At 38.7% G+C, this 16,820-nt stretch overlaps 1 pseudogene; it reads right to left on the bottom strand.

The window, feature by feature from the left end:
- Nucleotides 1-5,034: 5,034 nt before the first annotated feature.
- Nucleotides 5,035-5,124, bottom strand: LOC142873091 (uncharacterized; annotated as a pseudogene).
- Between the last annotated feature and the right edge of the window lie 11,696 nt (nt 5,125-16,820).

Raw genomic sequence — 16,820 nt, 5'->3', positions numbered from 1 at the left:
CACAGTTCAAACTACTCTCAGCCTGTTTTTAATATAAACAATTCTCTGGGATAATTTTGGCTTATTCTGAACTGGCTGCTTTAAACAAAAAGTAAACTTTAAAACTGTTTTTCCTGTGCTGAATAAAATTGATTTATTATGAAATGTTTCATCAAATAAAATGTTCAAGTCTGTTTCTGTCCATAAATGATTTGATTTACAATGTATTAAATGGTAATGAAGCAATTGCAGGTTTTCCAATCTACAGATAAAACATTTTTAGAATTCTGAGCATAAAGCAGAATATTTTATTACAAATTTTGTTTTGCTTACTTGTAGTTTCCTCCATAATAAAATAAGCTCTTTAACTTTTTACATGTAAGACCTATTTATGGCATACATTACAGAACTGTTCTTTCATTTTTACTAATTCTAGCTTCACTCTTAGCTACTCTTTCCTTCATCAGGGAGATACAGGCCAGGATAAGAGAAATTGGCTCACACATACTTTTTCTATGGTTATTTATGGCAGCACACTACCAAATGATTTTTATATCTAACAATGATGCTCCAAGTCTCAGTAGAGTAAGACAACATGAATATATGAACCACCTAATCTATGTGATAATTAGGTAACCCACCCGATTCTCTGCAATTTACTGTATTAGGATATTGTCTACTTATTGTCTACTTTAAGTGGCCATACAGGGACCTAACTCTTTGCTGTCAATAATGAAACTCGATGAATGGACATGAATGTGACTCAATTGAGCCACAATTTTCTGATTATCTCCTAGACACTCCTGGAGGGTCGGCCCTATATTCCTCATCATTGCCACTCCTTGCTGTGTAGCCAGGGATGGGGGAGGTGTTGGAGACATGTCTTCATGTTTCAACACAGCCGTGAAGGGCATGATTTTTTGCAAACTGTGGCTGCTTTGGTATGGCTGGATTGCAGGCTCTGTGCAGAGGGATGAGGAGAGAGACAGAGCTGAAGTGATGGGCCTGAATCTGATTTTGAAGGGCCTTGTAGAAACGCTATGTTCATAGTTATTTGGCATTGCACACACCAGTCCAAATGACTGAACCAGAGACTGATTTCCGTAAGTAGGGATTTAAGAAATATTAAGGAGATGGAATTGACAGGTCTCGCTGACTGATAGGACAGGCAGGGTAATTATAAAAGGTAAAATGTGGCTCTGGAGTGGGACCATTCATGAGTTAATGACACCCTAGATATTTCTAACCACCTCTTGGTCATCTCCCAGTGGAATGGCCTGCAGTCAACCCAAGCTTGTCACAGCCAAAATGGAAGGCATCACTTCCTCATTCCAACCTTCTCCTCTTTCTGGAATTCCATCAGAGATTGGTCACCCCCCTTCCAACTCCCTAATTCAGAAATCCAAGATTCATTTTACCAAGATCCCTCCCTGTCACATACCTCCTTTTCCTCTCCACATTCTACTGGGCATCAAGATTCGGATTTGCCATTTCTCTCTGTTCCTGGCCTGACCATCAGTCCTGGAGAACAAAGGAGTATGCTCCCTGTCTCAGGTTTCACCACCACCACCACCACCCCGCCCCACCACAGCCTCCCTCAACTCACCTTCCATACTTCTCTGCAGAGTCATCTTTTAAAGCACAAATCTGATAACTTACTGCCTGCCTCAAATTCCTTAAGGCTCCACCCTCACTGCAGTCCTACCCTACCCCAGTGTCTACCTAAAGGATGAAATCTAGATGGCACACAAGCCTTTGGCAGGGCACTTCCACCCACCTTCATACCACCAGCATTTCGGCAAACATGCCATTCTCTTTCACACATTCGGACTTGCTCCACACAGCACTCCTATAGTATACTTCTCTGTTCTGCACTGTCCAATGTTTTCTTCCTGCCACGACTGCCCGCTACCAGCTTATTTGGAGATGCACTTGAAATACCACCTCCTCTATGACACCATCGCCTTCCTGAACCCCAGAGGTCACTGTTTCTTCCCTAAGAGATGCAGCACCAGGAAGCCTATGGTGGGTCATTAAATCAAAGGCTCAGAGCAGACAATGCTGGGCTCTGTTCCTGATCCTGCCATTTACTAACTTATTGAGTTTCCCCCCACTGCGCTTTCTTCATCTGTGCAATGGGTTACACGTACACCTATTACAGGGAGTCTTTGTGAAGATTGAGTGAGATTCCTACCAAGAATTCTGGTCAATATCTTTCTTCTCTGTTAGTAAACTGAGGCCTTTAATGTCAAGTAATTTGTTGTTGTTGTTAATTGTATTCCTCTACAATTTAGTATGGTACAAATAGTGTTGTGTTTGGCACATGGTACATGGTCAATGAATACTCGCTGAGTGTTGCATAAGGGAATGAAAAATCAATTACATGAAAAGAAATTCCAAATCGTACATTTTACAAACACAGACACAAAGAGTACTGTTACTGGGGTTTAACTCAAGGGTAAAAGTTAAGATTTGGCCTTCCACCACATGGCGAGCTTCCTTGAAAGTTTGTTTCAGAAATTGTAACCACCTTTGGTTTGGATAATAGTAGTTAAATGACCATTAACTTATGGGAATTGTGTAAAAACAGTATGCTCCTAAATTCTTCTTAAATTGGCATATATATTTTGTTAAAATGTATACCTTAGTCTGATAAAATATCTGAGCTGAATAAGAAACCAACATATTAGAGAACAACTTTAAAATTTCTTTAAAAGTATTTCTCTTTTGTTTCTTGTTCTGTGACACGTGAAAGTTTATATCCTTAAATTGGCTGTCATAGTCTTTAATTTTATATTTTATTATAAATTTAAGAATCTATTTTTATAAATGACTTTCAGAGTTCAACTGAGACTTAAACATAAGAAATAACTGTTCTGACTTTTAGGGTTTTGTTTAAAAAAATCTTACCCTGGTTCACTGGTTGGGTTTATGAATTAGTCAATATCCTGTATTCATGAATAACATTCTGCATAACTGGTTATCTTTATTTAGTGACTTACCTAGAACTGAATATATGCAAATCCAACCTAGTCTAGTTTAGAGAGCCAAAAAAGGCAGAAAAACAGGTTTGGAAGGGAATTTTCCATTTATAACATCTTCAAGCTAATATACTGTCTCATAAAATACTGAAGAGATGGAATTTCTACTATCCATATATGGCTGAAAAGATGATTTAAATAGCAAACATCTTGAGGAAACTTCCCCAAGATGTAACTCTGCATGTATAAGGAAGAATGCATTTCCATAATTAATATACACATACGCCGGGCGTGGTGGCTCACGCCTGTAATCCTAGCACTTTGGGAGGCTGAGGCGGGTGGATTGCTCAAGGTCAGGAGTTCAAAACCATCCTGAGCGAGACCCCGTCTCTACCAAAAATAGAAATAAATTAATTGACCAACTAAAAATATATATACAAAAAATTAGCCGGGCATGGTGGCGCATGCCTGTAGTCCCAGCTACTCGGGAGGCTGAGGCAGTAGGATCGCTGAGCCCCGGAGATTGAGGTTGCTGTGAGCCAGGCTGACGCCACGGCACTCACTCTAGCCTGGGCAACAAAGTGAGACTCTGTCTCAAAAAAAAAAAAAAAAAAAAAAAAAAAAATATACACATACATCTTAATCTTGCAGTGAAATATTCACAATGACTAGGTTTAGACATTATATGATAAATTATTATCACATTGCCTTCTGTTCTCCCTTTCCTAACACAGATTTCTTAGTTTCTATATTAAGCTTTTCACAGATATGTCAACTCTCAGTAACATTCCTTGCACCTCTGATTTGTTTGAAAAGTCAATATTATTTTAATAAGATAAGCTTTGTTGATAAGCAAAATAATTCTGATAGCAAGAATACAAAATAAAATAATCAAGGCCTTATGTAAAAATTCTGAAGACAACCTAACTCTCTACCTCCACTCTGAAGGCCTACCCCAGCCAATGAAGAATGGTTCCTTCTTTTCTTTTTTTTCCTTACTTTCAAAGAAAAAAATAAATAAAATTTCTTTGAGAAGTAGAGAAGTAAACACAGCCTTCCCCTTTACACTGCTAAAATATAATCAGGAGAGGAGACCAAAGGAAGATGAATGAGATAAAAAATAAGTAGTAAAAAAATCTGAGAGATAGCAGAGAGATCAAATGTGTTCAACAAAAAGACCAGAAATTAACTAATTATTTATTTATTTATTTATTTATTTTTTTTGAGACAGAGTCTCGCTTTGTTGTCCAGGCTAGAGTGAGTGCCGTGGCGTCAGCCTAGCTCACAGCAACCTCAAACTCCTGGGCTCGAGCGATCCTTCTGCCTCAGCCTCCCGAGTAGCTGGGACTACAGGCATGCGCCACCATGCCCGGCTAATTTTATATATATATATCAGTTGGCCAATTAATTTCTTTCTATTTATAGTAGAGACGGGGTCTTGCTCTTGCTCAGGCTGGTTTTGAACTCCTGACCTTGAGCAATCCGCCCGCCTCGGCCTCCCAAGAGCTAGGATTACAGGCGTGAGCCACCGCGCCCGGCCTATTTATTTATTTATTTATTTTTGAGACAAGATCTCTGTCATCCAGAAGAGAGTGCAGTGGCTAGAGACCAGTGGCATCATCATAGCTCACTACAACCTCCAACTCCTGGACTCTAGGAATTGGCCTCCTGCCTCAGCCTCTGGAGTAGCTGGGACTACAGGCATGTGGCACCACCAATTTTTGTATATTTTGTAGAGACAGGGCCTTGCTCTTGCTCAGGCTAGCCTCAAACTCCTGGCCTCAAGCAATCCTCCCTCCTTGGCCTCTGAAAGTGCTAGGATTACAGGCTTGAGCCACCATACATGGCCCAGAAATTTATTTTAAGGAACCTTCTAAAGTTCTTTCTGGTCTCTTGCTTCTTAGGCTAACTAATCACAAAAGTTAACAATATTACCTTTCTTTACTTACTCTATTTATTCTTTACAATGGTACTCAATCTCTTTACTCTTGGGGAGATACAGTAAGATGGGTTAGGTTTTCAGTTGCTCTTTAAATAGTGTAGAAATGTAATACTATACTTTTTGCTCAAACCCAAGAGGTTTTTTTTTTTTATTACAATACTTTTATTAAACTGATAAGAACAAATACTACATTTGATCTTAGCCAAAAGGCTGAGAAGCAATTATAGTACTTTTAATCAAAATAAAAATCCATTGTATGGAATATTCTGTATATGTAAAATATCAGCAACTAACCCAATTTTATTACTCTATTTTATTTTATTTTATTTTTTTTTTTTTTGAGACAGAGTCTCACTTTGTTGCCCAGGCTAGAGTGAGTGCTGTGGCGTCAGCCTGGCTCACAGCAACCTCAAACTCCTGGGCTCAAGCGATCCTCCTGCCTCAGCCTCCCGAGTAGCTGGGACTACAGGCATGCGCCACCATGCCCGGCTAATTTTTTGTATATATATTTTTAGTTGATCAATTAATTTATTTCTATTTTTGGTAGAGACGGGGTCTCGCTCAGGCTGGTTTCAAACTCCTGACCTTGAGCAATCCGCCCGCCTCGGCCTCCCAAAGTGCTAGGATTACAGGTGTGAGCCACCACGCCCAGCCTATTACTCTATTTTAAAACTGCATAGTTTTGGTCCCTAACTGGCCAGGATTTCAGGAACCAGAGACACATCTAGATATCTCTTTGCTAAAATTATATGATATGATTTCAAAGATACTCAGCACTAGTGAAAGCCATCAAATAAAATAATTCCAAGCCAAGTACAAAAAATGATATGCTATGTATTTACTTCCCATGTGCATAGTATGTTATTTTGTGGGTTTTGGTTTCAAATTTCAGATTCATGCACACAAACCTACAAAACACCTGAAAGATCAATTAAACAATCTTTTGCATTGAAAAAAACCTCACAAAGCAGATTAGAGTGATATTATAGAATTATCAGTAGAATTAAGAAAAATCTGATAGCCATGATATAAGCTCAAACTTGTTTTTATTGACACAGAACATTTATTCTTACATTTCTGAAAATTGATTCTGTTCTTTTAACCAAGTTATAGTCCCTTACGACCTATGTTACATTTTATTTTTTCCTTATTTCTAATATGCAAGACTATACTTAGGCATGAAAATAAATTAAAGTGGGTTTTACAATCATCTTTTATATTGGCCCATGTAGAAATCTAATTCAAAAAAAAGAAACAAAGAAAAATCAGATTTTTTTTATAATCATTCCAGGTCTCCATTTTATTCTACATTTCAGTGTCAATTGCATAGCTGCTAAATTTATCACCTTATACACATTTAACTATAATTGGCTTTATCTATATGTTAATAATGATAGTGAATATGGGTTATAATTGAAACTTTGGCTTCTCTTGAGTTTTTTCTCCCCCTCAAAATTATCTTTATAATACTATTTTTATAGTACAATGTTGTGTCTTAGAACAAATGTGTCACTCATCCTTTGAGCTGAAGATGTCCACATAATCAAACCAATTTGAATTAACTTGTCACATATGACAAACTATAGCAAATAACTTGCTATAGTCTAGCTTTAATTATCTGCACTTCTATTTCTTGCATGCATTGCATATTATACTTTTGTTCCAACAGAAGCACTTACCTTGGGTTACCATGTTTAGACACATTTTTCAAGTATTCTTTATAGATTTGTTCATTGGTCCACATTCCTTTATTAGATCCCCTCCTGGGTTTAGCACAGGTTTTGTGTACTGAATTGAATTGAAATGAGGATGTTGAGTTGGAGGGGCAGGAGAGGTATGGTTGTTGTTTGATCTTTTTTTTTTTTTTTTTCGACCTTTCAACAAGTTGATTTTCTAGACGTACCAGATAGAAGCCCTATGTGATCTTCATGTAAGAAAAGACCAATGCATGTAACTGACAGAGGAAAATATTCCAGTATGAGGGAGAAGTATCCAATAGAACCATTAGCTAGCTGCCCATCACTGAGAGTATTCAAACAAGTTCGGCTGACTACCCAGCCTCATCTGTAAATTATTAATGTCATCTGGAAGTTTGAAACAATAATAACCTATATTACCATGTCAGAAGGGATTCTGACACATATTACCATATGTAAAATGTCAGAGATTACATGACCAACTCATACTGGTTTGCTGGGACTTTGCTAGTTTTAAAACTGGAAGTCCCACATCCTGGTAATCCCCCCAGTCACAGTTGGGCTAAGTGACCTCTGAGTTTTCATTCAACTCTTAAGACTTTAAGATGCAGGGCTTATCCCAACTGCAAGGTAAGAGGGAGTTTATTTTCTGTGCTTTTTAGTGGGTTTTCTCTCCTTCTCAGCTGCCCGCTACCTTTACTTCCTTTCCTTACCTACTCTCAAAATCTGCTCTCACAACTGTCAATTTATTTATGCATAAATAATTTACATCAGCTCAAAAAGTTATTCTTCCAAGTGCTATTAACAGACACCAGAGATCAAAGCCATAAAATAACATGATGCTTCTCAAGTTTTTCCAGGTATCAGCATTTCTTGGGAGTCAGGATATCCTTACCAAAACTTTAGCTGATAAATTTAATTCCATCCTATAAGAATAAATATATAAGTATTTTACATCTGCAATTTTAAAAAATCACAACTGAGAGTATGCATCCATAACAAAAACAGACAAGCTAAAAAAAAAAAAACTATACCTTGCTGTTTCTTTTATTACTAATTTATTACTTATTCATCTGTTTTATTGTTTACTAAGACTTTAGTAAACTAGTAACAATAAGCAAAGGTTTAATAAAAATAAATGGGAAAGAAACTTAACTTTGAGAAAACTATTCTCTTTTCTGCAAATAAAATTACCATTTTAGTGTAGTTCACAAACCACCTGAGTTCCAAGAAATTATAAATGGAGAAAACTGAGATACACAAATGAAATTCCTAATTCAGATGTTAACCAGCTCTAGTGGGATTTTAATCATGATATAGTAGAAGCAACATGAAATTCAGTAAATGAATAGGTAGGTTTAGAAAAATGGTCCCTAAACTTTGACCAGCAATAAAAAAAAATTAAACACATTCCCAAAGAATGTATATTCATTTATTTATAAGTTAGCATATCCTACAGTACCAATATATAATACTAAGTATACAATAAAAAAATTAATATATAGGCATTTCAAACATGAGTTGAACATAAACATAAACTTTAGCATTTCCTCCCTAAAGCCCAGTGGATATCTTTGAGATATTTTGGACTGCCTACACCCCACTTTAAGTATCAGTGGTTCACAGAACTTAGGGATTGACTGTTATTTCATTATTGCCAGGTTCTCTTAAATCACATAACAACATTGCTGCCTGTGGTAGCTAATTCCCAAGTTTAGATGAAGACCTCATTTCGTTGGCTCATCTGTGTGCTCTGAGAATCTCGTCTAATCCTCACGGCTTCCTTGCAAAGGCTTCAGTTCGGCAGTACACAACTGCTATGTCTGAACCTTCACGGTGGCTATACTGGTCTAGGAGCCTCCATAGCCCATGTCTGTATCATTAGATGCAAATAGATACCAGAAGTGGGGGAGATTATTTCACAAAGGTAACTCAGTTGGCACTCAGTAAGAACTTTTTTTAAAGGCAATCCTATTATGATAATGGTAATTTACATTGGTTTTAGAATTTCAGTTTGATCCTTTTTTTGATTCCAGTTCTTTAAAACAGTAAGGAATTCTCCATCTTTTTATCCACTCTCTCTTTTTCCCTATTTTCTTGAACATGTTAATCACAGTTATTTTAAAGTGCATATCTGTGAAATTCAATAAGTGGATCATCTGTGAATCTGTTGCTATTGTTTATTTGTATTTCCCCCCTCTTTCCTTTATCTTGATATGTCTAACAATTTTTGAATGGATGCTGAACATTGTTTATAAAAAGAATTGTAACAGCTGCTTCAGATGGTGTCATCTTCTTTATCTTCTACCGGAAATGATTTACCTATTCCTCTGCTAGGCAGAGTGGAGATATTAAAAACAAGTTTCAGGTTAGGTGTGGTGGCTCCTGCCTGTTATCCCAGCTACTTAAGAGGCTGAGGCAGGAGGCTCTCTTGAGCCTGGGAATTTGAGGTTATAGTGAGCTGTGATCAGGTCACTGCACTCCAGCCTAGGCAATAGGGAGACCTTGACTCTTAAAAAAATAAGTTAAGAAAAAAAGAATTTTCATTTATGAAACTAGTGACAGTCAAGATATGAGATTATCTAAAATATTTTAAAGATACCCTTACCAGGGTGCCAAAAAGAAAAGAAGTGGGAGAGGATGGTGCAAAAAGCATGATTCCTAAATATTTCTGGGACCAGTTGATAACTATAAGTTTTCTGATTTCCTCATGCCAACGATATGGTTAATTGACTCCTTCTGTTTCTTTCATGCAGTCTTTTCATGCAAGGGTGGCAGAGCACCTAAAATTTCAAAAAGTGAGGATTTCATCGAGCTTATAGAACAAGTTATATACATGATTTTTGTATCTGTTTCTAATAAATGCATGTGTCAGAATTTGGTCTGAAGACCTGCCCCCCACCCCACTGCAGTCTGTATTCATGGAGCATGAGTGAAGACAGTGTGGACACTGGCCCAGGAATTCTACAATACGGGGCACTATCCTAACCATCCCAAATGCATGGACATCTGTTTTTCATGATTATCACATACATGAAAAAGCACAGCTAAAAAGATCTTACAAGAGTTCCTACAAAACTCACAGATCTCCAAGAATATCCCACTCTGAGATATAATGTCCCAAAGGACAGTGTTGTCCTGAGATTTAAAATCACAAAGAAGTGGCCACATAACCCATTTAAAAAGGTAGATGCGAGAAGATTGGAAGATGCAAAGAGAGCTGTAACACTAGCTATGCTAAGCCTGCTGTGGAAGAATAAAGGCTGTAAAAAAAATAAAATAAAAAGGTAGATGCTTCCTGGGAGCATATTCTTTTTTGGTAGCCCCGGGCATTATTTGTTATCACTTAGTTGTATCACTTCAAGAGACAGAAAAAAAAAATCTCTTATTAAATGTTTGGCAACTTCCAGGTTAGAAGCCTGCATAGTTCAGTGTCTAGAGGGAACTACACTCTTCTTTCAGTTATAACATGCCTGCCAATTAGCACAACCTACTGATTTGCTCATAAAGCCCTATTCATTTGCAGTATAAAATAAAGCTACTTTTGAATTCTAAACATAGGCCTAAGAATGTACAGTTTATTTTTATTAGCTACTCTTTAAAAGCAACTCTTTCCATCCCCTCAGGGGACCTATAGAAGAAATGGGCTGGTATACAAGTTACTCAGCAAGTTAAGCCTTATGGATTTAAGGGAAAGACATTTTCTCCTATGTAGAGATTTTTTTTTAATGATGAAAGTATGTGGGAAGAGCCTAAATACACCGTGATTATTGTTTATTTAATTTATCTTTAAGGGATTCTTTTAAGCATTTATTTATTTGCTTATTTTTTAGAGACAGGGTCTCACTGTGTCGCCCAGGCTAGAGGACAGTGACGATTGTAGCTCACTGCAGCCTCATACTTCTGGGCTCAAGCGATCCTCCAGTCCTCGGAGCAGCTGGGGCAACAGGCATGCATAACCACACCTGGCTAGTTCTTTAATTTTTTTGTAGAGACGAGGTCTGGCTATGTTGCCCAGGCTGATCTCAAACTCCTGGCCTCAAGTGATCCTGCTGCCTCAGCCTCCCAAAGTGCTGGGATGACAGATGTGAGTTGCCGCACCCAGCCATGATTATTGTTTATTGTCTCCCTTCCCTCCCACCCTCCTGTCCTAGGTTGTAAGCTCCACAAGGGCAGGGGTCTTTGTTTCATTCACCAGCGTAGCCTATGCATCTATCAGACATCTGCTGAGGTGTCTCAGATCTATAAATGCATAGCCTAAGCTTCTTTTTTTCCTTTTCAGCTGCCAAGCTTGGAGTCACAGCCATTTTTGAGCCTGAAAAGACAAAAAGCAAACAAACAAACAGAAATGCTACAAATGATAGAGTCAAAAGATGGAAAGAAACCGAGTCCCTGATGCCATCATTGCGTAGCTGAACTAACCCTGGAATCATCTACATCTGGATTTCTTTTTAAAAAGTTAATTTTTAAATTGACATATAAAACTATATATATATATCTATGTATATAACATGATGTTTTGAAGTATGTATCAATTGTAGAATGTAGACTTCTTAAATAAATGATAAATGTCTTTATGGTTTAAACCAGGGTTCTGCAAACTTTTTCTATAAATGGCCAGATAGCAAATATTTTATTTGCAGGCCAAGAGGTAAAATAGAAGGTATTATGTAAGTACTTACCTATGAAGAAATAAAACAAATGTCTACAGTTTTTTTAACTGAAAAAATCCAAAGTATATTAACTGAGTACAACACAAGCCTGTTAATGAGGAAATCAAATTCTTTTTGAGGAGAGGTAGATAATATTCACTTAAATGGGGTTAACGTTAGTCTTCCCTGTCACCATGGTAGCAACATGGCCTCATTTGTCTATGTAGCTTTTCCTTGCTTCTCTGAGACACAGTGATCCTTGATCCTCCCTCCTGGGAGCTCCATGGAATCTGTTGCCCACATCTCTCTTTTGCCACTTGTATCTCTATCTTCACAGTATTGGGTACATTTTCATGTAGGTGAACAGTTAAGAGCATAGGCTCTGGGTTAAGACTCCTTGGGTTTCAAGTCCTGCTGCACTACCCCATTACTAGATGATCTTTGACTACTTACTTAACCTACCTTGGAGCTTCAGTTTCTTCATCTATAAAGCGAATAATAATACCATAATACAGTTTGTTACGAGTATGTGATCATCTTTGGTCCTCATATTTGTAGAAAAGAATTTAAACCAAAGCAGAGAAGCATAAGCAGAAAGTTTTATTTAGCAAACCCACTCCCAAAGCAAGCAGGGGACACACTCTGAAGAGGTCAGAGCCATGGCTCTGGGCTCTCTTTGGGTTTCCCTTTGCTTTCTTCTTTCTTGCATTGTTGTTTCCCTGACCAATGAGAATAATAACCCCTCCCATCTGTCAGGCGGGGAGTTTTTTACTTTATTTGTTTAGGCCCTGATGTGGAATGTGCTGTGGCTTCCAAAGCCCATCATTTAGGGGGGTAATAATTTATGGTAATGATGGTATAATGAAGTCAGGGTTACTTTAGGATACTGTTGCCTTCCATCTGCACAGTTGCCTCCAATGGACTTCCCCAGACTGGAGTAAACAAGGTGTTTCTGCAATGGTTACAATCACAGCCTGACTACAGCTTTTGTTTTCATCAATCCATAACCCAAATTCTGTTCCGATGGTTCCGCCCCACCTGTGTCCACTATTCTGATCTCCTGCCTCAATACCTACTTCACAGTTATAATGATTAAACAAACTAATAAGTGCAAAGGTTTAGAGCAAGGCATGGTATATTTTAAAGCACTTGATATAGGTGTTATTCATTTTTTTCCCCCCAACCATTTAATAATGCAAAAATCCCTCTTAGTTTTCCAGCTGTACCAGAACAGACAACAGGCTGAATTTTGTTAGAAGAAAAATGATTTATGAAATTCATTCAAGGAGAGAAGCCAGACTTTATTCAGGACCATTGTGAAATGTGTAGGGACCAAGGGGGTTTTGGAGAAAGGGACAGAGATTGGACTCAACTCTGAATACAACAAACAAAAGTGAGAATAGCCAAGGAGTTAGGGGGTGGGTCAGTGGACAGAAAATTACTAAGAAAAAACATCAGAGATAAAGGGAGAGTCTAGCTAAACCAACTTAGAGGGATTCTTGCTAAAACCAGACAATGCAGAGATGAGCATGGAAGCCCAAAAGTCAAGGCCTAGTTGAAAAAGAGCTCAGAAGAGCCTTCCTAGAGTTTGGTGAAGGTGAGATCCTTTGTCACTTTGGCCCACAGGCCATAGATTGTAAAGCCTGTTAGTTAGGTATAGTCCAGTTAGGTGACTTGCTACTGAAAGCCTGGCTGACTATACAAGAGTAAGGGGTAAGGGGTGAGACCTTCCACTCATCTTGTTTCATCTGTCTCTCTACCTCTACCCCAGGAGGCAGGTAAAGACCTGGTTAGCAAAGAACATGGAGGATTTTTAAGCAGGAAAGAGAAATGACAAGATTTGCATTACAAAAAGATCACTCCTCTGTGGCCATTTAGGAAATGAATTGGAGGAAAATGAGAGCAGATGTAAAGAAGCAGTCAGGCCACAGTCTAGGCAGTTTGTACAAGTGGGATGGCATTAGGAACAGAGAGAAGTGGACTTACAACACATTTTGCAAGTAAAATGGACAGGACTTGCTGTCAATTGGATGCGGTTCATGAGAGAAAGGAAGGAGTTACCAATGGCTCTACCAATGGCTCCAGCCAAGCTCAGTCCCACCTGGGAGATTTTGTGAAAGCTGTTCCCTGCCAGAAATGCTCTTCTCCATATTTTTGACTCCTTCCTCTTTCTTATCTTAGTTTATGTACTATCTCTTCACAGAGGCCTTTCCCTGGTTTTCTTTATACATGTATCATTATCTGGCACTTTTTTGTTGACTCTGTTAGTGCCTGTCTCTCCCCTAGTGAGTAATGACCTTTTTCATCTAATACACTGCTGCATTCACTATCAAGTCCCTGCAACAGGAAGAGTTGGAGAAATGTTTGTTAAATGATGAATTATGTTGAAAATAATTTAACAGTGGAGGTCTGCAAATTTTTTTAAATAAAATTTAAAAAACATCTTGACATTACTCAGGTCAAGAAACACTGGATTATAGTGTTTCCCTGAATTCCCTCAAACTGTGTGAACTTCCCATGAACTCCCTAAAACTGTATGAAGAGGGGTGTAGGTGTTGCAAGAGAAAGAGAGAGAGCAAATGTGTAGACACGCATGCACTTTTCTGAGGTGAGGGATCATAGCTTTCTTCAGATTTTCAGAGGCATCCCTGACTTCAAAAGCAGTTAAGAATCACTGCACTCTTGGCTTAAATAGTCAAACTTTTCTACAGGTGTCAGTGGGCAATGCCCTAACTTATTGCCAAATATTCCCACATCCCAGAGGCTCTTTCTTTGGATGCTAACCATGGAAAATTTCTTTCCCAGACCAGCAGTGTCCTTCTGCTGTGTCACGGCCAAGATGTGGTAAGCCCAGTTGCTTCAGAGAGTAGGATACAGGATGTCCTGGCCTCATTCACCCCTTTCCGTATCTCCCTAAACTGCCATTAGCCTGAAACGAGAACAGTGACACCTGCTGGCTCCACTCGGAAACTGCAAACTTGTTCTTTCCTCCCATGAAAATTTCAGAAATATGATCTCATCCTGCTCAAACATATGCTCAGAAATACGAACCATTCTCCCTTTCAAGCAGAATTTTGAAATGCTTCGTGAGACACATAGTGATAACATCTCTGACCACAGAAGATGCCAAACACAAAATTAAAAGGCAGATGGGGAGAAAAATGTTTGCAACCATTTCTAACAGGCTCTTCGTGAATATTCTTCTGTAGAACATTTAACATATTCTGTGGTCAGAATATGTTAAATGTTTTGGGAGGAGAAATCTTTTCCTTTTTGAATTCTGAATCTTTTCTGTTTTTTAGGAAGGTTTTTCTCTAACTCAAGATTACTAGTTCCAAAACATTTGCCATTTGGTTTGGCTAGATCTTTAAGCACATCTGGATTTTTTTTTTTTTTCTAATATCAGACAAGGTGGGAGGTGAAGCTCTCATCCCACCATCAGGATGAGGTGGGAGGTGAAGCTCTGTCCTTTAAGATTAGCTTAAGCTACAGGTGACATGAAACAAAATAGCAGAGGCTTAAACAAGATAGTTGTTTATTTACTAATTTATTATTTATTTTATATAATTTATTATTAATTTATTTACTAATTTATTTCTCTCTCTCAGGTAAAAATCCAAGCATATGGAGGAGGTGTGGAGCTCCAAAGTGTGAAAGGTAGGGTTCAAATGCCGTTTGTGCCTGGACCTGATGGTTCAAGATGGTGGCCCCAAAGTTTCAAGCAGCAGGATAGAGAAAGAGGGAAATAAGAGGGGAGTACACAGGATCTGGCCCCTACTGGACCCGAAGTTGTCCCCAAACCCTTTCACTCTCATTAGCCAGAACTCACATAGCCACTCCTAGCTCTAAGGGAAGATGGAAAGTGTTGTCTCTATTCTGTAAAGGTAGATGAACAGCTAAAAATGAATACTGAAGAAACAACTATCAATTTCTGCCATAGATTACAAAGACTTTGACCTGTGCGAACGCACCCTTCTTACTACACATTGTGTAGTATATGTACCCACCCCTCCCCGAGGGACACACCACCAAGACCCATCACCTCACTGAAGTCAGCTCAAAGTCCAAGATACCTGGATGAATACACAGTTCTCTTCACCAGGAACAAATTTATCTCATTGTCAAGCAAACTATAAATTGAAAGATGTTGTCTGCCCCAACATGATACAGAGTGGAGGTATAGGAACAGAATAATCACAATTCAGAAATGGAATAAAGTGCCATTTCTGTATATACTGTCATTGCCTGTTAAATACTACTCTGCAGGAATTTCAAGGTTCCCCTACTCCTGTAGTAGATTCTTGGTTAGCCCACAAGGCAGGCAGGCCCCAATTTTGCTGTCTGGGAAGACCTCCTTGTCCATTGTTTCTGGGGAAGTTTCTTTATGGTCCATTATCCTTCCAGTCTACAACTGGGGCTGCACAGCTTACGAAGCTACTGTAGTTGATTAGGGTGACTGCACATAGCAGCTTGCCCAGAAGAGTTTCCTGTTTACACCTGTTTTTTCAGTGTTATGACTAAAGGCTCTCATTTCTCTCAGATATTGTGGAATCACTCCATTCCTAAATTCAATTCACAAGGAACTGAATTCTGCCAACCACGTAAGCTTGGAAGAGGAATCCAACTTTCAGATGAGATTGCAGCCTCAGACATCACCTTGATTTCAGCCTGGGGAAACCCTGAACAGGGGATCCAGCTAATATGTTCCTGGACCCATGAAACATGTGAGATAATAAGCTTGTGTTAAGACTTAACTTTGTGATCATTTATTACCCAGCAATAGAAAACTAATATGCTTCTGAGGCCACGGGCTTGGGTGGAAAGGCAATATGCTTATTCCCATCTCTGCCTTCAAACTTATGGCCCGTTGATGTTATCACTTTGGACCTGCTGCAGTCCATGAATTACAAGTGAGAGAAGGAAGGATCCTGATAGTCAGGTTCCATGGACTGGGGAGCAGTTTTGGATCAGCACATGGTGATCCTTGCAAGATTTGATGTTGCAAGAAGTTCAACTGGGTTCAAATTTCTCTGGGTTCAGTATAGCTGTTAACTCCTTCCTTCCATTCTGAGTCCTCTCTGCCATCTTTCCTATTGTTAAAGCCATGCCAGTCTGCTTTTCAAGGTATTCAAGGCAACAATTTCGATGTTCTGTCATAACCTACACAAGGGTCACCAGCTTTCTAGCCTGCAATATCTATGCCCTACTGAATCCCCCTAGCCACTGGAGAAATACCCCCTTCCTTTATGGGTAATTTTTGATTGTCACAAGGATTAGGAGGTGTCATTGGCATTTAGTGCCTTGGGGCAGAGGTGATAAATGTACAAGAGAGCACATTGTACTATATATTCAAATGTCAGAACCCCTGTTGACGTACATAGCCTCTAACCAATGCCACATTTTAGGTTTTGTTACTTTTAGGACCCCATGTCTAGTACCAAATTCTGCATAGGATGAGAGGCAGGAATGATAAAATACAAAACAAATTCCAAACAGCAGTGGCATAAATAAGATGCATTTATTTATTTCCCAATAAAGGTCCAATTAGGCAGTCCAAGACTGGTAAGGC

Source organism: Microcebus murinus, chromosome 9, assembly GCF_040939455.1.
Source record: "Microcebus murinus isolate Inina chromosome 9, M.murinus_Inina_mat1.0, whole genome shotgun sequence".
Classification (NCBI taxonomy): domain Eukaryota; kingdom Metazoa; phylum Chordata; class Mammalia; order Primates; family Cheirogaleidae; genus Microcebus; species Microcebus murinus.
This window is presented reverse-complemented; position numbering and strand designations above follow the sequence as displayed.